Source organism: Nomascus leucogenys, chromosome 2, assembly GCF_006542625.1.
Source record: "Nomascus leucogenys isolate Asia chromosome 2, Asia_NLE_v1, whole genome shotgun sequence".
Taxonomy (NCBI): Eukaryota; Metazoa; Chordata; class Mammalia; order Primates; family Hylobatidae; genus Nomascus; species Nomascus leucogenys.
The window spans coordinates 39,064,214-39,091,470 of NC_044382.1; the positions used below are offsets into that span (position 1 = coordinate 39,064,214).

At 58.3% G+C, this 27,257-nt stretch overlaps 1 protein-coding gene across 2 annotated transcripts in view; it reads right to left on the reverse strand.

Moving 5' to 3' along the window:
* Positions 1-23,341, reverse strand: part of CXXC5 (CXXC finger protein 5) — a 36,150-nt gene extending 12,809 nt beyond the window's left edge. Inside the window, exon 1 of one of the 2 annotated variants that reach the window (XM_030828253.1) lies at positions 22,753-23,341. The gene's annotated coding sequence lies outside the window, so the exon portion shown is untranslated. Of the gene's footprint in view, positions 1-22,587; positions 22,668-22,752 lie in introns of those variants that run through there. The other variant, XM_030828255.1, reaches the window with a different exon arrangement.
* Between the last annotated feature and the right edge of the window lie 3,916 nt (positions 23,342-27,257).

The following is a 27,257-nucleotide window of genomic DNA, read 5'->3' on the forward strand; positions in this document are numbered from 1 at the left end:
GAAACCGGCTCCTGCCTCCTCCCCCAGAATCCTGTGGGCAGCCCAGCCGGCCGCACAGAGGCCCTCTTTGTGCCTGCCCCAACCCGCCACCCGCGGCTGGCCCAGGGTTTTGAGTTTCCTGGGGGGTGGGGGCCCAGCCACTGCTAAGCCTCCCTCTAGCTCCTCTCCTGGGGGCAGCCACAGCAGTCCACAGCTGGAGGAGGAAGAGAGCGGATGGCCAGGGCCACTCTAGAGACCATGGGGGCCTGGAGTCTGCCCATACCCCATTCCTCCAACATTTACACACCCAAATCAGGGGCTGGAGGTGGGAAGAGGGACCCAGAGACAGAGCTGAGGCCATCCCCCAGAGTCTGCCTCTGCCAGCAGCCACCAAGCCCGTCATGACACACCTGGACCCCCCTCCCCCCCCCGCCCCATCCCACGCCATCCTGGCGCTCTTGGGCCTAGAGTGGTGCACACAGTGAGGCTGGGCAGTGGGCCGGGCAGTCCTTGTCAAACCATTTCCCACTCTCCGAGGCTCCCTGGACACAGGGCTCAGCAAGCTGAGGCCTCAAGCTCAGTTCCCAGTATTTCGGGGGACAAAAGCCCCTCGGGTGGCATAACTGCCCAAGGATGCTGGGCACCTGGGAGTGAGCTCAGGGGGCTGGAGTGTGTATGGTGACGAGAGCAATGCATACAGTGTGTTTTCGCGTGTCTACCTGGGAGGTGTGCTGCATAACTGTGTGTGAGTGTGCCCAGTGGACTGTGAGTGTGCCCGGTTGAGTGTGTAGTCTCAAGATGTCGCCCTCTACAGACCACAGCATTAAAGCACATACGGGGATCATGTAGCGGTCCTGGGGGAGATCTTTGACTCTGTGACCTCCCTGAGGGTAAAGTGGAGGTGTGTGCGTGTGACCCAAGTCTGCGAATGCACATGGATGTCCAAGTGCATGCGTGTGCGAATAGGGTGGTTTACGTGGTGAGAGGATGTTTATGGGGTATTCTGGTCTGTACGTGTCAACACATCTTTGACGCATGAATGCCAGTGTGTGTATGTTCGCATGCACTGAGTTGTGTCAGGAGCTCTGGGCTGTATGTGAGTCTGAGGCCCTGCTGGAACGGGGATGGTGTAGACAGGAACTGGTGCCTATGGAAACAGGAAGCTGCCCACAGGTGCACCTGGGCTGTGGTGGGGGCTGGGTTCCATCCAGGTTCAGTTTGTGCCTCTGAGAAACCAACCCAGGGTTCCACTAGGCGAGAATCTGTCCCAGCTGTAAGGGGGACACCTGTCTTGTCTGCTGTTGAAGGTCCAACAGCTCTGGCCAGTGTCTACGCGCCTGCCTGGCCTGAGCATGGAAAAAACTGGAAAACAAAAGCCCCTGGACCGCAGGCCCTCCCTGCAGAGGCGTGGGGGAGGCAGGCGAGAGGCGGGAGGCTGAGGAGGAGGGAGGGAGGTGTCGCCGCAGCCCCGGAACACAAAAATAATGAGGCGAGAGGGGCCATGGGGCCGAGCCGGCTGGTTCCGGAGTCGCTATCTGACCTTGACAGATGCCACAGCTGGGCGCCTGGAGAGGAGCCGCCGCCACAGTGCTGCAGAACCCCCCCAGCACCTCCCCCAGGCCAGGGTCGATGGAGGCTCAGGCTGGCCCCAGGCACAGGCAGCCACCCCATGAGGTGGGAGCCAGAAGACCTCGGAGCACCTCCTAGTAGGGTGGATGGGGATGGGGTAGGGGGGTCTGGAGGCAAGGGAGTGGGATTAGGGCCACTGCAGGGCACGGGAGGCAGCAGTGGGGTCTCCTGAGGGTGCCCCCGCCCTCAGGTAAGGCTACATGTGTGAGAAGCACGCACAGCCTGCCATTGTGTGTGTGTAGCTTGGCTGTGGGGCTGAGTGTGTGTGGAGAAGGGAAGTAAAGCGTGAGTGTGGGTGTGACAAAAATTGTACTTGTGTGCATGTGTCCTTGGGGTCACACAAGGCTGAGAAGACAGGCTAATGTCCCTGAAATGGGTGTGGCCACATCACTTGGTGTGGGCACCGATCACTCCCCAAACTCATTTAGAGCCATAGCTGTCCTGGCAGGTGCAAGCCATGCTGGCTCTAGGGGTAGGGTGGGAGACAAAGAGAGCCACAAGTCTTGTCACTTGCAGATGGGGGAGGGGCGCCCCTCCAGCCCTTCCTGACCTACCCTCTCTCTCGCTATGGCGATTGTCCCAGGCACTCAGTGATGGGCACGGGGCTGGGCACCGCCACTCCAGGGACATCAGCCAGGGGCTGGGGTGTGAGTTGCAGGAGGTGATGCTGGGCTGGTGGTGGATTAGCAATTCCGAGCACTGGCTGCATAATTAAAAAATCATTACGGCAGGCGGGCAGAGCTGAGTGTGAGCTCACGCTCAGAGCGGGCGGGGACACTGCCATGGCGCTCCCCCTCCCACTGCTTCCCCGAGGAAAAATCCCACCTGCTAATATAATTATGGAAAAACACAAGCACAGAAATTTGGTTTCAGCAAACAACGTGCCTCAGTGCCCAGGGCCTGCCTGGCCCTCAGCACAGCGAGCAGGCTGGCCACTGGCACCCAGGGCTCATGGCAGTAAGGCAGGCCCTGCTAGGTCCAGACATTACCTCCACCCCCTCAGCAGCCCCCTAAGAGAGGAGACTGGGAGGGGTATACAAAGCCCAGCTCCCTAAATCCCAAATTCAGGAGAAAATGGGCTGGTGCTGATGGTTTACAAACGGGGAAACTGAGGCTAAGGAATCTACATAAGGTCACTGTGTTTGTGGCAAAGCCAAGAGGAACTGGATCCGTGCTCAGTGCAACACCTCAGGGCTCAACACCCCCTCCCGACTCCCCCTATCATCAGTCATCCCCCAGCCTTCTCCGCTCTGCCTGGGATAAGCATATCTCTCCCGAGACTGAAGAGAGCCTCCAAGCCAGGTACCCCGGCACGGCCCAGAGCCTACTCAGACCTGCACGCCACGATGGGGTTCAGGGACAGGGCATCCTGGGCTCGTCTGGGTTAAGCCAGGCGAGCAGAGCTGGCTCCCGCCCCGAGAAACGCGGCCAGCTCTGGGGCACAGGCCCCAGAACGGCAGGAACAGCCGCCATCACCTCGGGCCTGGAGCGGGCAGCGGGCCTGGAGCGGGCAGTGGACGGCGCGGGAGGGAGCCGGGCCTAATTAGTCGGCCTGGGACCCGGGCGGGCGCCGGGGCGGCAGACGCGGCCGCCAGAGCCGCGCAGGCACGTCCGCGTCCGGCTGGGAGGCGGCAGGGAGCCGGGAGGCGCCCTGAGCCGCGGCGGGACAGGCAGCCTGGGAAGGCCTGGGCCAAGGAGATTCCGCACCGAGAAGGCTGGCCTCCCCTCATTCCACGGTGCCACCAGGCGCAGCAATTAGAGGCTTTCAAAGTTTGTCCTTAATTGGTTTCATTTTTGCCTCATAAATGATTCATGGCCCCAGAGGTCTGGGAGGCGGAGGGAGTGGCAGGGGAAATTTGGGGAGGTTTTTGCCTCGAGCCAGGCCCCCTACCTGAGGTTGGGGAGGGTGCCGCAGGCCCAGCCCAGGAAGGGATGAGAGGGGCTGGGAAGCCTCGGGCAGGTGGGACCCTGCAGCAAAAATTAAAACCCAGGCCCTCTCCTTGGAGCGCTGACTAATTAGGAACTGCAACTTCTTTTCAGCACACCAGAGCTCTGCAACCAGGCCTGGAGCCACCGCAGCTGCTGGGGCCCTGGGAGCATGAATAATAATGTGATGATAACAGAATAACAGTGTCAGTAGTAATAATAAGGATGGCGAGAACAACATATGCGTGATCTCTTTCAGCCACCCCTGCTCCCGCAAACACTAAGATCTGTTTTACAGATGAAGAAACTGAGGCTCAAAGGCCTGCCCTCTGACCCTCAGTCTGATGCCACAGCCCCTTAACCCCCAAACCCCCAAGCTCTTAAGAGCACAGGACTGACTATTCACCCTCCAGGAATAGTGCCTGCCAGGAGCGTCAGGAGCTGCAGGGCCTAAGGAAGCCTGGGAATGGTCCTGAGGCCTGAAAGAAGACCCCAGCCAGTACCAAGTGGCCCCACACCCACCTGAACCAGGCTGGCTCTGCCCCTCAACAGGCTGTGTGACCTTGCAGGGCCTTAACTGACCCATCTGTAAAATAGGGGCACAGGAGCCCTATGCCCCCACATTGAGTGCTAACCCAGTGCTGGGCACTAGGATAGACAGGAGATACCATGGACCCCATGGTCAGAGAGCTCCCAGTCTAGGGACACACAGAGAAAGGTTTTAAAAAGTCTGTACAGAGAACCCTGAGCGCTCAGTCAATGGGCAAAGTGCTGGGGAGCAGCACCCAGAGGGCTTCTTGGAGGAGGTGAGGTGGGAGGAGGAAATGCCTCTCCTCTGACCCCATAACCAGCCCACACAGGATGCTCAGGGAGTGGGTGTGGCCCACTTAAACCCAAGACTGGGGTTGGACCTTGAAGAAACCCAGAACTACAGACCACATCAGAGTGACAGGGATGCAAAGTGCCCAGCTCAGCCTGCCCATGATGCTCCCTTTGATCCTGAACAGCTATGGGAGGTGAGGCATAAACTGAGCAGGGCCCACCTGGCCCCTGGAAATCCTGGAGGTGAGGGCACACATGAAACAAGTCAGAGGGTAAATGCTGGGTGGGCTGACTCCATTGGAGCAGGGCCCAGGGTCTCACAAATATCATCTCCTGTATCCTTCAGTTCCTCTGACACATGCACCAGGCTCCCCTCTCAAAACCCACTGGTCCTCAGGCCCCAGCCACAGCACAGTCCCAGTCAGCTCGCTGCTCTCCCACCCAGCCTGCTTCCACTGGGCAGTGAAACAGCCTGCGCCAGGGCCAGCACCACTTCAAGTGGTTGTACGTCCCTGCACCTCTCCACAGCTCTCTGAATGGCATCTATGATCTTCCCCATTTCCCGGATGAGCAAAATGAGGCTTAGAGAAGCTAAGGGACCTGCCCAAGGCCACATAGCTCAGGAGCACCCACGTTCCTCTCCCTGGCCTCTTTGTGGCTCAGTATCCCGGACCTGTCCCAGGCCTGGCCATTCTTGCCCCAGCCCTGACCGTTCTCCTGTCTGGACAAAGACCACACCAAAGCCCACACTCCTGCAGAAACTAGGACTTGATCTGGCTGAGGCTTGTGGTCAGAAGACCCACAGGAGGTCCAGGAGGTAGTGGGGGTCACTGTGTACCCTGAGACCCCTGGGGCATGGGGGTCTTCTGAGGCTTGGATGGGGTAGCAGGGGAAGCTCCCACAGGCACACACAGGGATGGGGGTGAAGGGGCTGACCATATTCTGTGGCTTCCTCCCTGGGAAGAGCCAACTTCAAGGCCCCTATCACCCACACTTGGGAGGAGGCCATCCATGGGATTCTGAAGCTGGGGCACACATCCTCTGGAAATCAGACCGAGCTCTACTCACCTCTGCTCCACCCTGCTGGAGGACACTGCTGAGAAGCCGGGCAAGGCCCACCCTCTCCGAGCCTCAGTGGCTTCATCTGCACACTGGCCCGATAATGTCCTCTGAGCCCTTTGAAAAAGCCTTTGGGAATAGGTTTAGAGGTTTTCCTTGAGAAAAGGGGTTTGGAAGAACTGGTCTATTTTTGGTTGGGGGCACTTGAGACACTGGGGTCAGTGTACCATAGCAGCTTGGCAATGCCTTGTTGAATACACACAAGTGGCCGGGTTCTTATCCTCAGCAGGTCTGGTCAACAAACCCTTCCCAGGTGCCCACTCTGGGCCAGGACACTGGTCTGCCCTTTGCTCCTCGCTGTCCATCTACCTGTCCCAGGGCTGCCCAGCCAGGTCACTGGGGTCCCTCTCCCCGGCCTGCCCGGAAGCTGCACGTCTCCAGTGGGTCAGCACTGACGTCAGCAAGACTGGCCGGGCGTGGGGCCCGCCACCTCCGGAATCACCAATTAATTAACTTTTTCAAATTAATTTCCCAAGCAAAATTCCATAATTACATCTGTCTCCATCAGCCCAAGCTAGGCAGGCAAGAGGACCCTGCAATGAGGTGGAATGTGGTGTAAGAGGGTGGCCATACCAGCCCTGGGACCAGGTCAGAGAGGCCACTGGGGGTTAGGTTTCACCACAGTCGGGCACTGGCCTGGCATCCTTATGGATGCTATCTGGGAAAGGAGGGGGCTGAGAGACCACAGCATTCCGGCAAGGAGGTGGGGGCTCAGGGAGACCCATGGCTGGCCCAGTTCATCCCGATGCCCCCATCCCCCACCCTGGTGCCCCTAAACCACAGCAGGTCTTGGCATGGCCCAGTAGCAGCACAGGCACCGCGAGGCTGAGGAGGCCGCGGCTGCGGCGTTCTAATTTCCCAAAGGGGCTGAGATTAATTAGCTCACACACAGGCGCAGAGAGGGAGAGGAGAGTGGGAGCAGGAGCGGGCAGCGTCAGGCGAGGAGCTGGCTGGCACTCCCCCCTGCCCGCCCGGCAGGCAGTCGGCGGCCTTGACAGCCTGGGTGCTCTGAAGGTCAGTGGCCAAGCTGGCTGAGCCAGCAGATTGGCACCGTCTCCTTCCCAGAATCCCCAAGACCAAGGCTGGGGTACAGTGACCAGGAGGATAGTCTGGGGGGAGGGGCTCCGCTGTCACCACGTATCAGTTCTGTGCCAGGTGCTCTGTCCACATCATCTTGTTTGATGCTCACAGCAACCCACACAGGTATGCACCATGATTCTCCCATTTCACAGATGAGGACACTGAGGCTCAGAGCTGAGTGGGGCACTGGTGTGGGTGAAGGTCAAGCAAGTGTGGACAGTGGAGGTGAGGCTGAAAAGAAGGCTGGCCCAACTCTAGAGCCCACACTTCTTCCCCTGGACCCCTGTATAGGTGTGAGGGCTACAGGAGCTCTGGGCCTGGGGGACTGGAACACCAGTCACAACGCTCCTAAGTGTGTCTGTCTGCAGGGAATGAACTTACCCTTGCCTCAGAGAGTGTGCAGGGCAGACTCGCACAGTCATTTTACAGATGAAGAAACTGAGACCAGAAAGGGGAAATGGTCTGAGGCTGGGACCAGCCTCTAGTAAAGTCAACCCGACGAAGTGACCTTTAGTGAGCCCTGACCCAGGGCCATGCAGCGCCTGGTGCTAAGTGACACACGGACCACGGGATGGGGGGTCATTGTGGCTATGTCCCTGTATACCAAAGAGGAAGTGCCAGCTCAAGGGCACTTGCTCAACTCCTCCCTGCAGGGTGCCCAGGAGAGGGAAATGGAGCCCCTGGGGAGGGGGTGGAGGAGGTGCGCAACCCTGACCAGGCCCCGAGGCAGCTTCCACAAGGCCTAACCATGGAGTTTCCCAGAACCTGTCTGCAGGAAGAACCCAGAAACCCCAAGGGGCATCCATCTGCTCCTCAGGGGATCCCCCACCCACCCATCCACCCTCCTCCCTGGAGTTAAGGGGTTAGGTTAGCAGTTCCAGTGCTCTTAGGTTCAAACCTGGAAAGTGCCTTGAGATAGCAGAGGGCCCTAGGAGAGTTAAGGAGCTGGGCATGGGGGAGGGGGCTGGCTCAACTAGGAACACTACACATCTTGTGCGTAATGGGGCGAGGGGAGCCCCTCATCTCAGAGACACAGGCTCAGGCCATGCCAGGGTCCAAGTGGGCTTTGGAGTCAGGATTCCTCTCCTAGCTCTGCAGTCTCCAGCCTAGGTGACCTCAGACAGGTTGCTGACCCTCACTGAGCCCAACCCCTAGCCAGTGAAATGCAGCCGCTGACAGCCCCCACCTCGTCAGGTCCTGGAGAGGACCTATGTGAAGGGGTCAGTGTAGGGTCCACATGCAGTAGGTGCTCAACTAAGGATAGCCGTGTTGTTGTTTTTACTGTCATCATCTGCCAGCATAAGCGTGAACATCACGGACAAGTCAGGCCAGGCGTGTTGGGTAACCCAGGTCATGGCCCCGGTTCTCTCACCCTTTGCTTTTGAGCTCTGAGGCGATCTTTCATGCCTCAGTTTCCCCAGCCCCAAATATAAAGCATTCCCCCTCTAGCCTGCAGGACCATGGGGAGATGGACATGTGGTAGAAGCCTGAAGGTTACAATGAGGGTAGCACCCCACTGGCCAGGCTTGCATCTCCTCTTCTGCCCAAAGGAAGAAGGCCTACCTACACTTCTAGACAGCCTTTCCTCCTACCTCCCTCGCCCTCAGCCCTGCCGGCTCATGTCGGCTCTTCTTAGATCTCCCACAGCCCTGACAGCCCTGCCACAAAGGCACATCCCAAGCCTCTCGCCATCCTGCAAAGGCTCCATTTGCCACCTGGAAGTCCCTGCTCGAGTCTAACAGATAGCCTTGCTGTGTGAGCGTAGGGGGTGGGAGACAGAGAAAAAGCCTTGAAACTACAGTCGGCTCTCTCTGTTCCCTCTGATATTAGGAAGCCTCCAGGATTTTCCACCCAAGGACCATGGGTTCCTTTGCCCTGGGTCCAACCCATTCCCATCCCTCCCCCAACCCCTGGCCCCCAGCTCAGCCTCTTCACTCGGGTACCTCATCATCCCCATCTGAGAACAGCCCTAGAGAAGGCTAAATCCACGACATTCTAATTAAGGAGCCCTTGTTGTGGGATGCCACCCCCAGAAAAATGCCAGCTCTAGTGGAGCAGGTGGAGGGGCACACTCGCCTGGAGATCCAGGTGTGACATAATGAGAACTGATGACAACACACCCCACCATCTACTTCAGGTCCTGCGGCTTTGAGACAGAGATGAGACTCATACCGATCTCACAGGTGACAAACATGAGGTGAGAGAGGTGAGCAGACTGGCCCATGATTACATAGCAGGCAGTGACCAAGCCAGGTGTGGAGCCCAGGCCTGTCCAGCTCCAGAGTCTGCGGCACGGGCATCCAGTCTCCTGACTGGCCACTGCTGTTTGTGTCCCTCAGGATGCTTGGGTCCCTCTCTCCTCAACCACGGCCCAGTCCTTTATGGAGACCTGTGTGGCCAGGAGGAGGGAGCCCAGCTGGGCCTGAGTCCTTATAGCCACATGACCTTTGACCACTGCTAGGCTGTCTCAGTACTGTAGGCCCAAAATGACCTGTAGTCTGGGTGTTAGGAGATTGCATCCAAAGCCCTTCATGACCATGAAGCCATTCCCATCAGACTCACTTCTCTCATCCAAAAAACGGCTTTTTTTTTTTTTTTGGCAGCATATGGAAAAGGGGTATATCCTTATTTCTGCCCAGTGCAAGGAAGGCAGACCCCAACCCCAAAGGGGGGCAGAGGCTTAAAAAGACTCCCTGAGGGCATATCCTCAGCTCTCAGCACCCCAGGACTTTCTTATACACAAGCCAGCTCTGTACCCATTTTGCAGGGCTGTAGACTAAGAACCAGGGCCATGGCCAAAATCTAAGTGGGGGCACTGGATAATGAGGGCCTTGGCAACTAAGGGGACAGGGAGAAGCAGGTGTGCGGTAAGCAGGGAAGGTAGGCAGAAAGACTCCTGGGCCCATTTGATCAGAGGTCTCATTCTTCCCCCCATCTCTGGCACACCCCTGTCACCTCCCAAGGACCCCATGCCCCAGGTCAGGGAACCAGCTGGCCACTTAGTGGTCCTGGGGAAATCGACTTTCCCCGGCACTCCTTCTCCAGCCTTTCCTTTTCCCAGCTCCCCTGTATCTCTCCCCCATGTACCCAACCCACTCTGCCTAGGCCTGAGGCCCTGTACTAGAGGGCAGTGGGTTTAACACTCTCATGCCTGATACTTGGGCCTCCTCCCCAGAGAGGGCAGAGCCAGTTTGGCTATGGGAAAAAACCATCTCCACCTCCCCACCCACACCTTGCAGAACCCGGTGGACACAACATGGCTGAAGGCCGTGCCTCTTCCGTGTGAGCCTAAACACGGGGCATCTGGGGGAGCAAAGCCCTGACCACAGCAGGTGTGCCTGTGCCCTGGCCCACTCTATGGCATCATCTGGGGATAAGCTATGGCCTGAGAATGATGAGGCCCCAGTGTGTGGGGCCAATGGGGTGAGAGTGGCCTATATGTGCACGCCTATGTGTGCCTGCGTATGTGCATTCGCCTAGGTACGTGCCAGTGGGTGTGTGCGCCAGAGGCTGGGCTGTGGCTGGAACCGTGAATGTGCTTCTGGAGCGCCACATGGGAGCTGTGTGTGCATGGTGCATGTGACCGAGTCTGTACCATGTGTGTCGGCTGGGTGTGCTGAGTCGTGTGGAACTACGTGTGCTGCGAGTGACTGTGTCTGTCCTAAGTGTGTGCCCGGGTGTGCCGTGTGTGGGGTGCGTGAGTGTGCACTCTGCCTGCCAGGCCGCAGGGCCTCTCGGGGCTGCTAGGGATGGGGTGACTCACGTCTCCTGAGCTAATCCTGCCGCCCGCCCGCCCAGCTCACCCTGCTCTGCTGGGCTGATGGCCGACAGCACAAGAGGTGGGGGGGCGGGGAGGGCGGCGCGGGCAGCCGCGGTGGGGAGGCTGGCTTGATAAATAACCTGCTGCTTCCCCAGGCCTCTGAAAAAGGGAGGCTGCAGCATGGGGAGGAGCATGAGGGCGGAGGTGGGGGAGGCTGTCCTGGTCCCCCAGACTCCGGCTGCCCTGGCCCCCTCGGCCCAGGCTGCGGCTCCGGGGTTCCTGTTTCATCGAAACCTGAGCTGGGAAAAGCCTATCGGGTCATCTTGCCTGTCCCGCCGGCCACCAGGCCCAGGCAAGCTGCCCCTCAGGGGACAGGCCCGCAGCCTGGCCTCCCAGCCAGTGGGTGGGTGGGTGGGGGGAGGATATTTCTGTCCAGACTAAATGCAGCTCTAGGCCTCTGTCTGTGTACTCCCCCCAACCCCAGCAGCTGCTCCCAGAGGCACCCTGGCTCTGCAGGACAGACTAAATATAGGCCCCCCACCCCAGCAAACCCCCCATGTTCACCAATTCCCAGTGGCCCCACCCACATGAGGGTAGAGGGGAAGGCTGAGGAGCCCACTGTGTGACCTTGGGGCAGCGTATCCCCCTCTCTGGGCTCTCAAGCTATGAAAAACCAAGCATTACTCAGCTCTGGGCCCTGCCCTACCTAATGGGTGCTTTTGGAGTGTAGACTACAAAGGTGACTGGGTTGGGGTCTTCGCATAGGAGATAAGGGCTGAGGTCCCCTCCCCAGAGCACCCCAAGTGCCTTTAGGCTTATAAACATGGCCCCTGCATCCTGCCCGTTCCTTGCCCAGGCCGGGCAATACCAGGCTCCTCCAATCTGCCCTGGCCGGATCCTGGCCAGGAAACAAGTTGTGCCAGGCTTGGGGTGGAGGGGCGGGAGCATGACAGCTGCTATTTCCTGGAGGCCACAGTTGGGCACAACCCGGATTCCTGCCTGGCTCCACACTCCACCAGAGCCTCTTTGAGGCTGCAGGCCCTCAACAAAGCACCCCCTTCCCCGTGTCAGAGCTATTATCAGACCCCACAGGATCATTCCACTCCCCTCACTGCACTGGCATAGGCAGGAGGAAGGTGCCTGGATGCAGCCCGCCTCTAGGACTGGGGAGAGGTGGTCTCTGCAGGGTTCCACAGGCTGGGAGGCAGCCCCAGGTTCCCTCCTCCTGCCTGCCTGCCCACCCGGCTGCTTCCCCCAGCCCCACACGCACCAAATTCCCCACATGCCTGTCTGTCTCTGACAGCTCGAGCAAATACTTGGCTGCGCGGGCACCCGCTGTTCTGAGCCTGCTGCGCCTCCTCCCTGCCTTCCCGGGGGGCTTTGCAGACGCAGCCAGGGATGGAGGGGGCCAGAGCCAACCAAGAAGCTCGGTGGGCAGTGGGAGAAAGCAAGGGCAGGAGAGACCAGCCTCAATGCAGAAGCACCACCTCCAGCCCCCGGGGCCTGAGGGACCTGGGAGGCCACTGAGAGCCAGCCCAGGCGGGGCAGCAGCTGCCGACACCCCCACTACCCCTCGACACCCCTGCTGCCCCCCGGAACCTCCCAGGAGGACCTTCCGGAGGCCTCCCACTTGCCTCAACCGATGAAACAGCATCTGCCACCCCCGCGGCGGCAGCTCAGGACATGGCTGAGGGCACCACAAGGCCCCTGGGGAAGGCTTTGAAATCTGGACGAGGGCCCAGCCCCTCTTGGCAGTCCCAGCCCCCCAGCATAGGCCCAGCCTCAGAGCATGGGGGGTGCATTCCAGCCCTCCTGCAGTGTGCAGGGCACACCCGCCCAGCTGCCAGGCTTGGGATGTCTCCACTTAGACTGGCTGGGGGCCTTATTTGCCCCCATTGCCCTCCTTCCTGCTAGCCTGTCTCCCTCCCAGGAGACCAGTGGAGGAAACACTTCCTGACAGCAGCTGGGATTTTCCGCTGGACACTGCACCTCACTGGCCGGCTCCTTACCTCCCCCCACCTCAGTCCTTCCCCGGGAGTCACCAAGTCACACCCCCACCCCACATCTGCAGCAGAGGAATCCTCCCCTCCCAGCCGATCTGCCACTAGCCCCAGCATCCAAGCACAGCACAGACACTGAATGAATGACCTCATGGGTAACAACCTCCATTCTGCAGATGGGCAAACCAAGGTCAGGGGAGAGCCCAGAGAGCCAGGCATCCCCCACTGTGCTCTTCCTGAAAGGTGCTGACTGCAGGTCCCTTCGCTATTCCTTTGCCTCCCCCCACACTTTCTGCCTCAGGAGCCAATTGAGCCCTCCCAGGCTTCTGGAGGCATTAGGATGACTCCAAACAGAATCTCTCAGTGTACTGAGTTCAAATGCCCTGCTAGGCTGCTCTAGATGGCACTCCCAACTCTCCTGCAGCTCAACAGTGGTCTTGAAAAGAATCCCAAGGTATTGTCACGGTGACGTTAGACCTTGAATAAAGCCTGCTCTTCCCATTGCACAGATGGGGCTGCTGAGGACCCCAAGGGAGGGGGAGCTGCAGGCGGCCATGAGTCAGAGGGGGAGCTGGGAAGCCGCCCGGCCCTGCCGGCTGTTGCTGGAAGCAACAGCCTGCATTTCCTCCTCACGCTGGTGCCTCGGGAAGCGTGGGCAGCGGGCGGGCGGGCACCGCCAAGAGGACCCCTCCTGTGCCTGTGGGCCAGCCGCATCCCCTCACTGCCTGACTGGGCCCACAGCCCACTCTCCACACCGGCTAGAGCTCCAGAGGGGCTGGCTAGGGGCAGAACAGGCATTTCCGTCCCAGGTATGGGCTCATGTCACCTGAGGGCAAGAGGCCCTGTGATCTCAGGGCAGCCTGACACCTAGAGCTTCAGTGTCCCCTAGCATCAAACAAGGAGACTGAAACATGACCATTTACACTTCCTTCTAGCAGCAAAATCCATGGTTCTGTGATTCTAGAATCCCAACAAGAATCCTGACTTGAAAAATGCCTCCATTCCAAGCATTCTATCTATGATTCTAGACTCTCATGACTAAGAAATTCTAAGCCACCAAGATCTGACCCCCCCCAGGAAGAAAGGGGGCCAGGTCCACTTCTGCCTACTGCTATGAGCCCAGTTAACTAATTTCCCATCTAGTTCTGGAGGAGGTGGGTCAGGCAGGAGAGGGGCTGGGTCTCTCCCATCAGAGTCAACAGGAACTGGCATGAAGCTGTGGGGAGCCCCTGGCCCGGAGAGAAGCTGGTCTAGTCCTAGGGGACAGGCCACCTCCTCCTGGCACACACAGCCACTAATGCCACAGATGTCAGGAAGTCAGCCCGCACCAGAGTGAGAGTGGGTGGTGGGGGGTTTGCATGCCTGCACCCCATCCTGCGGCTAGGAGGGAGGGAGGGCGGGCGTCAGGTCAGGGCTGGTCTCTGCTTCTCAGGTTCCAAGCCAAGCTCCACGCTTTCTCTTCCTGTCTTCACCACCCACTGCTTCCTCCTTCCCGCCACAGTCCCCTCACCTCCCAGGCCAGTCCCAGCCCAGGCCAGCCGGCAGCCAGCCCGGGCAAAGGCTCCCAAGCCCATCTGACAGACGGAAAAATTGTGGTCCCTGAAGAAGATAGGACCTGCCCCACTGGCTTGGCTTAGCAGCCTATTGCTCTCTGGCCACATCTCTCCACCTTGCCCCTACCTTGCTTCCCAGAATCCTCCACAGGGCCAGTGGGTCTCCACATGCCAGCCTGTCCACCAGCAACCCCCTATCCCAGTGTCCCCTGATAGTACTCATCCTCACCATCAGTCATCCAGTCATTCATTCATTCACTTTTATCCACCCAACTAGCCTATCAGCCCATCTCCCCACCACGTCCGGCCCATTGCCAAGGGTTATGGGGGCCTCAAAGAGGAAAGAGCAAGGCCTGTGCCCAGCAAGCATTTAAGGAGTCCCTTCTGTGTGCCAGATAGTGTGGAAGGTACAGGAAACAGCACACAGAGGCCAACAGCCTGTCAAGGGCTCCGCCAGGACTCATCCCACTAGGCAGTGGCAAGTCACAAACTCCCAAGGCCTCAGTTTCCTCATCTGTATATGGGGATGCTAACCACATGCATCTGTCCCAGGTATGGGCTCATGTCACCCGAGGCTACTGTGGGGATGAAAAAAAGTGTAAGTCAGAAAGCTGTTAACATGGTGCCTGCCAGAGAGAGCACTTTCGTTGGGCTACCCGTTACCACTGGCTTTGTTACAATCTATTATAACAATAGCAGTTGGCTGGGCGTGGTGGCTCACGCCTGTAATCCCAGCACTTCGGGAGGCTGCGGCAGGTGAATCACTTGAGGTCAGGAGTTCGAGACCAGCCTGGCCAACATGGAGAAACCCCGTGTCTACTAAAAATAGAAAAATTAGCTGGGGGTGGTGGCGCATGCCTGTAATCCCAGCTACCTAGGAGGCTGAGGCAGGAGAACTGCTTGAACCCAGGAGGTGGGGGTTGCAGTGAGTCAAGATGGCATCATTGCACTCCAGCCTGGGCGACAGAGTGAGACTCCATCTCAAACAAAACAAAACAAAACAAAACAAAAACAAAATAGCAGTTAACAGTTGGGGGCTGCAACTGATTACAGCAGCAGCGAAAGTTCTTCAAACATTTATTTGGTGCCAGGCACTGGGGGTACAAGAAGGAATCACTGCCATATCCCATTGCAAGGCTGGCAAGGAGCAGGCTCAAAAAGCCCCAATAAGCATCTGATGAATGAGGGGATCAATGACAGGAGGCATGGCCCTGCCTGCAAGGAAGGTATAAGCCAGCATGTTTTCATGGGTGAGGGTGTCTTTCTGCACACACGTGTGTGTATGTAAGCACTTAGGTGTGTTACACATACATATGTGTGCCTCTGTGAGAGACGCGGGGATCCAGTGATGCCAGGAGCACAGCCACTCAAGCCCACTCAGGCCCCCACCTGACACCACCCCTGCCAGTGATCACAGCAGAGCCAAGGGGACTGTGGCATGAGCAGGGGCCAGGCCCACAGAGAGAGGCCTGGAAAGATGCTTTGCATAGTTCTGGCCATCGGATTACAGGCCCAGCCTAGGCCCCTACTTGGGGGTGTAGGGGCTGCTAGGTGTTGCCCCACAGGAACCCAGGCCCCCAGTGCCCAAACATTACGCCCGTACTGGCATGGCACACAAGTGTTCCTGCTGGCAGGCTGGGCACGTCTGAGGAGGTCAGAAAAGGTCACAGGTGAGGGAGGGAGTGCTGGGCCCAAGGGCGATGTGGGGTCTGCCAGACAGGGGAGGGCGGGTACAGGGCTCCCCGGGGGCCACCAGGCAGGCCTGGCTCTGCCCTGCTGGGGCCGGCAGCTGGAGGGGAGTAAATATAGCTGGGGCGTCCCAGCCACATTCCTGGGAGGCCAGCGAGGCCCGCCTGCCCGCTGCTCTAAGCAGAGCGCAGCAGCCAGGGCCCAGAGCCGCCACTGCCCTCTTCCCAAACAAACAGAAAAATAAATAAAACCAGCTCTCAGGGCCGGCCGGCACAGCTGGTGGGGGAGGGGGCAGGAAGGGGTGGACAGTGGTTGGGGGGTGGACAGGCAGGCGGACCAGTTGCCGCGGTTTCTGTTCCACTGGGAAGGAGGAGGCCAATACAAGAGGAAAATGGAGGAAAAGGGCAGGGAGATGGCCAGAGATGTCAGCAAAGGGGAGAGAATCCCGAAGAGATGAAGGGTGTCACAAGGAGAGGTGTGGGGAGGTAGGTCAGGAGGGACAGGGAAACTGTCAGGGGCAGGCACAGTGGGGGACAGTTAGGAGAAGGCAGAGGCAGCCTCTGGGTCAGTAATTCAGCGGCAGAGATGCCCCGGGGGGCGGTGGGGGGTGGCAGGCAGAGACAAAAGGGGCTGTGTGGGCTGGGGCAGGGGGCCCACTTGAAGGGGCATGAAATATTAAAGAGCTAGGCCAGTGAGTGACAGAGGTCATAGGAAGCAGGAGACTAGCCGGGGAGCAATGGGGGACCCTGAGGCGGAGGGCTGCCCCACCTCTGGCCTGTCTCTCCACCACCTCCATCACAGCCAGTCTCCCCCAGCTCTCCTCCTGCGATGGAGGGACAGGCTGAGGGTGGGAGGGGCCGCAGGGATTCGTGATGGCAGAGAGACCTCTGCAGTTCCCTCTTCCCTAGGGCTGATCTGGGTACAGCCGGCCTTCCAGAGCTGCCAGCCACCCTATCAAGAAAGCCAGGAGGCCTGTCAACACAGCCACTGCCACGGCACCTCCTGGGGAAGGAGCAGGAGACATCCAGCTTCTCCTTCCCAGGAAAAATCAGCCAAGCCACCACTTTCCACAGAGACCTGCGGGCAGGGATGGCTAGGCCTCACAGCTCAGCTGAGCCAGCAGGTCACCCCCCAGCCCTCCCACCCTATCCCAGCCTGGCCCCATTACTAGCTTCACGACCTTGGTCAGTCCCCTTGTCCCTCAGCCTGTGTCTTCACCAGCTCCACCCCACCCTAGGCTTGGGGTGAGGAAAGAAAGAAGGCAAGTAACACCTTGAAAACATACTGAGACCAAGCATCTGCACACATCATCCCAGAGAAGGCTGCCATGTGCCCCATGGGGTCTGTCCTATTATCAGTCCCATTTTACAGATGGGGAAGAGAAAGTCAGATAAAGTGATGTGCCCATGGTCACACACCTGGTAATCAGCCGAATGGAGACAGAAGTGCTAGGTGTGAGCCACATGTTATTTTCTTAGGATTCATGGGGACGTGCATTCCTTGTCTCTATAAAAGCCAGCGTTTACTGAGTACATATTGTAGGTGAACACCTCTCTCTGCCAGGCACTATGCAACCATCTGTGTCCATCTGAAAATGACCTTGTGAGGCAGGCATTCTCTTACCATCCAATTGCAGAGATTAAGAAACTGAGGTTTGTAGACGTAACACAACTGGCCCAAATGTCACACATCCAGCTAGGCAGTGACATGTCCAGGATTTGGAGTCAGATCTGATGGAGTCTAGAGCCACTGCTCATACACACTTGTCTGGGTGGGGGTTAGGAGGAGCCGGTAGGAGTGGAGCTCAGTGGTTCAATTGGCTCCAACAAGGGACACCCAGAAAAGGTCAAAAACAAGGTCACAACTGCTGTGGGGGGTTGGGGAGATGGCAACTGCTTTGAGGATGGGAGAAGGGCAGAGCCTGTAGGAGCCCCAGGTGAGGGTACAAGCTAGGGTCCTGGCTAGAGTGATCTGCTTGGTCTACCCAGAGCCCCCATACCAGGTAACACCAGCCCTGCCCCAGTGTGAGGATACCGAGGCTTACCCAAAAAGGGCCAGTGGAGCCCTGTCTTGTTGGTCCCCAGGGTTCTAACCCGTGCTCCAGGGCCAGTGTGCCTGGAACTAATCACCTCTCTAGAGCCCCGAGTGCTGTGGAAGATGGGGCAGGATCCCCCCCCCACCTCCTAGGCCCTGTGAGCCCAGAGGGAGGCCAGCATCAGAGGCAGGAAATGAAGAAGAATTTGCGATCTAATTGAGCTGGCGGGGGGATTAGGCGGCAGAATGCAATTACAGGGGCTGGAGTGGGGCCAGGGCACTGACACCCCAAGATGTGGCCTGGCCCAGGTGACTTGGCCCAGCCAGTCTCTGGCCAGAGACACTAGACTTAGGGTTGGGAGTATGGGTACAGGCAAAGAAGTTGGGACCAGACTGCTTCTCAACACACAGAGGACTGCAGGGTTCCAGCTCCCCGTAATACCCAGAAGCAAGAAGTTTTCCTGGGAATCCTCCCCCAGGGAACAAGCCTATGGACTCTCATCTGGGGATATGGCAGCCAGACACACATGTTCTCACAGGCTCCGTTCATACATGTGCAAGCATGTGCTCACACTCCCAGGTAAGCCCCACATATCCACATTCACCTGCATAGGGGCAGGCTTCCCAGCCTGGAGACACACAGGCTGGCCCTTTGCTGCCACTGGCTCCACCAAATGGTGGGTTGTGGGGGCACAACCCCCTCCCTCAAGAAAACCCACTCATGACCTTAAAATCCTTGTATTCCCGTAATCACATGCTACCATTGCCGTAGGCAGATACACGCTGTCACCCCAGCCCCAGCCTGTCTCCCTCTGCGGCTTCCAAAACTCCCAGCAGGCAGGCAGACGGGGAGGCTGCCCAGTTACTGCTGGGGAGGGAAGGGGTGTAGGGGTTGCAGGGGGAAGGACTGAGTGTGAGAGGTTCAATTCCACACACACACACTCCATGCTACACACACCTTCAGGGCCTCAAACAACCAGAGGGGGGAGATTCAGTAAGACAGAGATACAGAAAGAAAAAGGAAAACATAGCCAGCCGCCACCACAGACAGAGAGAAACCACTGTCCATACAGCACAACAGGCCCGCTCCCACATTCACAATTCAGACACACTCTACTCAGAGTCAGATCCCCCAGATTTATAAGCATATACAAAGCACACAGATACACACAAATCACAAATCCAAACTCTCCAAAATTCCAAGCACACGCAACTCATAGAATATATTCATTCCCAGATTCACGGGGACATCGCCAATCTTCAGAAATACAGTCTCACATTCACAAACACACATGTACACATACACTACAGATCCACACACTTCTAGATCAGGACAGATATACATGCCCTGATTCATAAATCCATGTATGTTCAGACTCCCACACCCTGAGACAGACATTCAACACAGAGATTCACAGATATAGATACACTACTTAGAGACACACATGTCCTGAGTCATAAGCACACATCACCCAGATTCCTACATCCCAGAGCAACAGACTAGTGCCCACACAGCCTCATCTCTGTCAGCTGACACTGCCTCTGGCTTTAGGGGGCAGGTGGAGGGTTGGAGATTCCTGGGTCTTTGAGGGGGCAGTCCTTTCTCATTGCTCGAATCCAGGAAGGGTGGGCTCAGCGTTGGGGGGAGGTGAGGGGGAAGTAAGAGAAAGCAGAAAAAAACTTTAGTGGGATATTCTTGTTGGGCAGTAGCGCGTGAGTAACGGGGGAGGCTTTTTGTGGTCTGGTGAGTTCCAGCTATGAGTGAGAGTTTAACTATTAATACACTTAATCAAGGACACTTCACACACACATACACAGCCACACACACACGCATGCACGCACGCAGGCAGGCGCGCGCGCGGCTAAGATGGGACCAGGTGGTGGGGGTAAGAGAGGGAGAGCCCCAGAAAAAAAGAAAAGAGGGAAAGCCCCAATCAGGGCCCCAGGGGGCGGGGAAACGGGGCGGAGCTTCTATCCTGGGCCTGCCTCCAGAGCTGGAGCAGTGATTCATTTGTGTACCACCAGAAGGGTGGGGTTTCATACACAGTAGGTGCTCAATACAAACATATTGGGCCAACAAATGAATAACATATTGGGCCAACAAATGAATAACATAAAAAGTGGGCAATAGTAACAGTAATAACAATGTGTGAACCCCCTCATTCTTGTTCAATTAGGGCATGCCCCAGAGCATCATGCTTGTTAATTCGGACTAAACGGTCAAGCCACCAGACAGAAGCTCTAGGAACCCAGGCTTGGGTCTGGCTCGCCCGTATTCCCTCATTCCTCCACCCTATCCTGCAACCTGGAAAGTCAGCCCAGCCCACATCCCTCTCTCTCTCCTAGCAAAACCCCCTCCATTCCATCCTCCCATAAACAAGGTGCAGTCAGTCCTAAACAAGGCAGGGTATTTCATTCCCCTGGACTTGTTTCTTCACCCAAATACAAGCCTGCCCCCACACTCCTATGGGTCTCAGTTTCACATGTGCCAAATGGGTAGGAGGCAGGCAGAGCTGGAAAGGGGCAGCAAGAGTTGAGGGTCACAGTGGGAACCCATGGAACATGGGCCTGTGCTGGCCGGGGCCCTGGATACAGAATCCTCCCCTCCCCTTCCCCCACCCACCCCAGCCCAGCCCAGCCCAGCCCAGCCGGGTGGACATTCCAGGCCTCACGTGATAAAGACGAGGCCACTGGCCCTCGGGTAAGTCAACAGGCTCTGTCGTGGGAGAGATAGGAGGCCCTGGCCAGGGTCACCTGCTGAGCGGGGAAAACGGCCAGGACCAGATACACACATAAATAAGGCACCAACCCGACAGCCAGCCAGCCAAGGGTCTGTCTTCTGCAGAGGCTCACCTTGGAAAGGGAGATGGCATGGAGAGGGAGGCCAAGGCTGACTAGGGGCGTCCCTGGGAGAGACCCAGCTCCTGCGAGGATGAGGGGTAGGGGGGTTCTACCCAAGTTCCGGGGGCTGGCTGGGAACTCAGAGGCCAATCTCCCTCAGCTGTTCCCATCTCTTCCCAGGGCAAAAATCAAACCGTCACCCCCTCTCCCTCCTCCCCAAGGAGAGGACAATTTCCGTTCTGGGAGGGGGGTGACAGCTGCAGAGCGGGCCACTCCCCACCCCCCCAAGCTCCAGCCTGACTCTCATCTAGGGAAACTGCTAAATCAACAATACGCAGTTACGGGTAGGTAGCCCGCTGGCCTGAGTTTCCCCGCACGGCTCTCAGAAAGGGGTTTAGAGGGGGCTTCGGTCTCAGTTCCCGGTTTTCTAGTGGCGGTTGGACACCAAGGCACGGGCGTCTTTCAGGAGGGTGAAGCTTAGGCCAGTAGGCCCCCCAAAACGTCTAATTTAAATACTCCCAACTGCAAAGGACAGACGCCCCCCATCCCGCGGCCTGGGGCAGCTGAGGTGGCGCCGGGCGTTCAAATCGCGCTCCAAACAAGTCCGCAGCGACCGCGCTCCCAGCCCCCGCCAGGCGGCCCCAGCGGAAAACTTGAAAGGGACTCTGTTTGCCGGCGGCCCTGGGGCGGCTCCGGCGGGGGCGAGGGCCGAGCGATCTCACACACGCCCCCTCCCCAACGCTTCCAAAGAAAATGCGGGGGTGGGGGGGCAGGGCCCACCACAAATCCAAGGGCTCCAAACAGCGCCCGCCGCGTGGGGGAAAGGTGGGGGTCAGGGGTCTGGTCCGCTGGTCACCCCCTTGGCTCCCCCGCATCCGAAGACACGACTCTCAGACCACCCAAGGTCCAGGAGGCAAAGGAGGGCGCGGTTGCCAAACCTTCAGACCCCCGTCGCGGGAGACTTCAGGTAGTGGGTCTTTCCGAATGAGTCACTACAGAACCCCCCAAATTTACTGGTGCTTCCTTGCAGCCCGAGGCACCAACCCAACTCCGCGCACCCCTTCAGATTCCCGGGAGGGAAAAAAGAACAAAAAGAGATCTTGCTCCCACTTTGGCCGCTTCAGCTCTTCTGACAGGTCCCGAAGGTGGCCCCCTATTTAAAAACCGGAGTCACTCACTTTCCGTCGATCCTACAAATAAACAAAGCCAAGCGCACCCCGCGCTCCCCGCCGGAAAGCAGCCCATTCCGGGCGAGGACAACTTCCCCCAGCCAGAAAATTAACACATTCCTCTCGCGGCGGTTCAGCCCCTCACTCCGCTCCCGGGAAGCGAAAGGGAGGGGGGCTCGAGCCGAACTTCATGGGTAAATTTGGGGCCAGAGCAGCGTGGCAGGCGCCTGGGACGTACGCCCCCCACAGTTCCGCAGCTAGAGGAACACCCCCATTCTCCCTCCCAGGCTCTGCACGCTGCGTGGCCCACGCGGGGCTCGGGAGACAGCTCAAAAGACTCCCCAAGGCTGGGAAAGGAGGGAGGGAGGGGCCGCGGGGCACCATGGTGGTGGGGGAGATACTTTGATGGAAAAAAAAGGTCAAACTTCATCAGCCCGCCGGGCACCCCGCAGGCAGCGGGGGCGAGGAGCCGGAGGAAAAATGCAGAAGTAGCCGCCGCCTCTTCCAAGTGGTGGGGGAGGCTCAGCCACGCGTGGTCGAGGGCGCCCAGAGCAGTTAACGTCGCCCCTCAACACAGGGCTGCGAGTGGGGTCTGATGGGGGCAGTGCGCGCCAGAGATCTACAAGCAGCCGCCCCCGCAGGCTGAGCGCCCGCCCAACGCCAAGAGGTGAGGACCCCGGGCGCCCGCCGCCCCAGCGCCCGCGAGCTGGAGTAGTGGGGGGGCGGCACCCCGCAGGGAGCGTCCCAGCCCCACTCCACGGCGCCCAAGCCGCCGTCCCAGACCCTAAAACCCCTCTTTTTGTCTGAACTCAGTGATCTGCGACCGAGCATACTGCGGCTTAGGGAGGCTTGGGTATAGCAGCGGCCACCGAGCGATCACCGGCGCTAGGTCTCCCAGGCTCCGGGGCTCCGCGGTTCATGCTGCGGGCGCCCCCCGCCCCCTCCCAAACACGGACCCCTCCTTCCGCGTCCCCGGCTCTCCGCACCTGAACTTCGGGGGAACCCGCGCAGCCAAACTTTCCGCCGACTTGCAGAGAACTCCGGCCCCGGCCGCGCACCGAACCCCGGGGGAGGAGAGGGAGGTAGGCGGGGAAGGGGAGGGGGCCGGCCTCCGGGGGGGGGTCGAGGGAGGGCCGTGGCCCGACACCTACCGGCTCTCCGAGTCGTACAAGCCGCCACCGCCGCTGTCGCCGCGAGGCCGAGGGGGAGGGGCGGGGCAGGGAGCTGCGCTCCGCTCTGGGCACCGCCGCCGTGGTGCGCTCCGCTCCAGCCGCCAGCAGTGCCCGGGTCCGGAGCCCGAGTTGCGCCGCCGCGGCTGGCCCGAGGCGGGGAGGGGGGGAGCCTGCAGCACCTGCCCCTCCTCCCCCTCCCCGCGGCCCAAATTAAAAAACAACAAAAAGCAACTAATCACCCTCGAGCGGAGCGCGGCTCGCGGGCGGAGGGCTCAGCGTGCGGCGCCCGGACTCAGCAGGCGGCGCGCATGGCTGGGCGCTGGCTGGGCAGGGCTGAGACCCGGGACCAGGCTTCAGTGGGTAAGGCTCTGCCGCTTTTCTCGCTCGGCTCGGGCGCCTGCTCTTGCCGCCAGTGCCGCCTCTGCTGCCGCCGCCTCTACATCCCCGCTCAGGCTCAGCCGCCTCTGCCGCCGCCGCCGCCGCGCGCCCGCCCGGGCAGGAGCTATGAACGCTGCCCGGGGGCTGCCGGCAAAACCCGGACCGGACTCGCCGCTCCCTCCTCCCCTCAACCCCCTCCACCTCGGCTCCCCTCCCTCCTCCCGCCGCCTCCCTCCCAGCGCAGCTCGGGCCACTTGGACGCCGCGGGCTCTTAGGCCGGAGCTGCAGCCGCTGCGCCTCGAGCTCCCCGCACCCTGACGCGGTCCACCCAGGCTCAGCTCCCTCGCGCGCCCTGTCTTCGCCTATTTCCCGCAACTTTACAAAAAAAAAAGGACGACGTCCCCGCTTTGGTGAGGCGGTCTGGGTTTAGAGACGCACCTCCGGGGAAATCTGCTATTTTTCTGCCCCCTCTAGAGCAGGGCCAGAAGCTTCGAGGACCGGGAGGGAGAATTTGGCCGCGCCCCCCAGCTCAGGTGCGCGGCGGGCCAGAGATTCCTAGCCGAGGGTCTTGGGAGGTAGACGCGTGTTCCAAGACCCCACCCTTCCAAGAGCACCTTAATGGATTCAGTGGGCACTAGGGCCCCGGGAGAAAAGGGGCGGAGATTCTCGTTCCCATTTCTCAGATAAGGAAACTGATCCGAGAAAGGATATTTTGTCTCTTAGGCAGGCACCAGCCTCAACTCTTGAGTCCCGGGGCTAAAACGACTACGTACCTTTGGTGCCCTGAGACCATGGCCTACGCACTCAAAACCCGAAACAATGCTTGGAACAGCAGCGCTCAATAGGTACTGGTTGAAAGACAGAAGGAAAACTCAGCCTTGCCAGAGTAGGCGCCCAGTGGGGACACAGTTGGGCCTGCATATCCCGCTTTCACTCCATCAGTGCCCTTCATATGCTCATCTTGGGCTAATCCTGCTGCTGCAGATGTCTTCACCTCACGTACCCATGGTGCAAGCCCCGGGCTCATATAATCCCAACTGCATATAATCCCAAAGTCGAAGTTTTCTCCAATTCTTTGGGATTCGTGGGGCGGGTTTGTGCAAGGCCGACCTTCCTCTGCGAGGCGAAGAAAACCCAGTCCCCAGACCCAAGCAGGGGAGGGAGAGGGGGAGGGCGGTTGGGTAAGTCAGCCTAGGGTTAAACGTTACAGCCTGAGATCGATTGGGGCCCAGATAACAGGGAGTTAACTGTGGCGATCCGGACGCCTGCAGCCACAGGCGCGGCCTCGGTGGGAGAAGCGAAACTGTCTCCCACCTCGCTGCTTCCTCTCCTCTGCTCTGCGCAGCCTGGCTGTCTCCGAGACTGGCGCGAGGGCTATGGAGCATGGATCTCCTGGCAGCAGCAGCTGGTGCCCACCTTCCACGCCTTCTATATGTGGCCTTGGGGCCTTGACCCAGCCGGAGTGGGGTAGGGGGAGGTGTCAAAGGGCAGAGTTCATCTGGAATGTGTTGCCTCTCTGCCACTCCTGATATCCAAGACCACGCGAAGTGACCCTTCCCCAGACATCGTGGACACCTGCTCCCAACCAGTTCCTTCCGAATGTTAAGAAGTGGTCTCCCTTAACTACTATGCCAAGAAATGGCTCCCTTGGGGAGGCGTTTAGTCTCTCTCCTCCTTGCCAGCGGTCCTTTTAATGCCCCCCTCCAAACAAACATGCCATGTGAGTAAAAGTAAGGTGCTTGCTATGGAAACCGTTTTAAGACGCCCATCACCCCCAGAAGATCACTTCCAAACTGCTTAAAGATAGGTATGCTGGGCCTCAGTGTGAATGTCAGGCACTGACATTCACTGTATTGGGCACTGACTGTGCAAGGAAAAAGGAAGCAAAATCCCAGGTGTAGGATCTCCAAGCATTTAACTCACCTCCATCTACCTTTTCTGGGGAAGCTGAGGCACAGACTGTGAGGAAGGACCTGCTCCCTGGGAGTCAGCAGCAGATCTCAAAGGGTTAGGATCCATGAAGTGAAACTCTATTCCACAGATCTCCTGAAGCCTAAGGTCAGTACAGAGTCAGGTCATGCACACCCCACAAAAAGCTTTATGCTGGGGTCCATGGGGGAGGGTGGGTAGTAATTCCACTTTAGGGAATTGCTGACTATTACCCACTTTTTTTTGAGACTTATGCCTCCACCCCCACCCCCAACTCAGGCGGGAGGCCAAGGAGCCACAGACTGTAATGGAGGAAGGCCAGGTGGTCCCAGTGGTGATGGCTTCCTCAGGGAAGGGGTGTTGACTTGTCTGGCCCAGTTTAGGGGGTGGATCTTGGAGTTTTCCCTTGCTGGAAATTAACATCTCAGGAGGGAGACCTAGACTGTCACCTATCCAACCCATGTGGGAGCCACAGAGGAAAAGGGCAGAATTGTCCACACGAAAGTGTTATAGAAACAGAAAATGTCATGTGCAAGCCATCCACAAAGAACTCTCCACCACAGATGCCAATGAGACAAGTGGGGGACATCCAGGAAGGATGGGGTGAGGATCTCTGCCCTTGGGTGAGACTGTGCCCACCACAGCCCCCTTCCCCAAGAAGAAGGGAAGCCTGGTTCACTATTCTCCCACCTCTGCCTACCTCAAAAAGGAGAATTGAAGTCTCACCTTGCTATTAAACTTTTTGCTGAGTTTTTTTAACCAATCAGCCTTCAAGCCAGGAAGAAGCTCCTTTAGTCTCCAGCACCGCTGGGGGAGATGGCCCCTGCATCGCCAGCCTTATCTTCTAGGGAGAGGTGTGTCTGTCCGGGACCCTGGATTGTGCTCTCCTGGATCCTGCTGATAACACCCATGGCTGGTATTTGTGCAGCCCTTACCCTGAGCAGGGCATTGTGCTAAACAGTTAAGGTACATTATCTTATTTAGCCCTTATAGCAGCCCCTGCAATAATGTCATCCCCATTATTCAGATGAGGAAACTGAAATGAGATTGGCATCAGAGCTGTTCTCAAACCCCTGAGGCCATGTGCTATCCTAGGGAGGCTGTCCACAGCCTCCAGTGAGGCTCATCTGCTTCACATCCTGCAGTGGTTCCTCACAGACTACCCTACTCAGCCTGGCTTCCCTAACTGGCCCTCTTCCCGCCAGGCCCTGCTGACCAATGCCATCTACCCCTGGCAGTTCCCTCTGATACCCCAAGACTCCTCTCCAGGTTTCCAGAGCTTTGCATGTACCATTCCCTCTGCCAAGATAGGCCTCATCAAGCTCACCTCATGAACTCCTCATGGAAGACCAGGAGCACATATCACCTGGGAACCGTCTCAGACTGCCACTTCCAGCCTGAGTTTGGGCCATACCTACAGGGCCACCACTAGCCTTTGTGCAAACCAGAAAAAGGTACCCATTTTTGGCAGATACAGGAAACCATGAAGAAGGTCACAGACTGCCTTTCAGCTTCCTAGCTCCCTTTGCTAGGTGCCTTTTTGCAGTGCATGCACTGCACAGATGTACTCTGTGGTCTGGCTTTGGGTCCCTCATCTGGCTTTGGGACCCCTCCTATGGCCACAGTGACCACAGTGCACAGAAATAGCTTTTATTTGCTCATCTCACTACTTGTCCCCTTGCCACCACCTCCCGCCATGAAAATTCTTTGAAGGTAAGGAGGAGTCCCCTACCTGCCTTGGGCCCGAAGCTTGGCCTCCAAAGAGGTACCAGTAATAACAATTGTAGCCAGAATCTTTCTGAGCTCTTGCTTGTCAGGGACCATGTGTTGCTTTTTGAACATAGGCTTATTAAATCCACTGGCTTGGACACCTGTTCGAGGTTACAAAGTAGCAGAACCAGGATTTCAATTCATGCCTTGTCTGAGGCATTTTCCATGACTGCCATTTATCTGCTAATATCTGTCATTGATTAAACATCCAGTGACTGGAAATGGCCACATGGAGAGGAGCGTGGGAGTTAGGGTCTCCAGTAAAGATGGCCAATCTGGAACTCGGTCTAAGGTTTACCCTTCTTTGGGCCCCAGTTCTGTCACCTGTATCACAAAGGATGGGAGCAAAGGCATTTGAAACCCTGGCTGCTGGGGCAGGGCACAGGATAGTGTTCAGTGGGGTCATG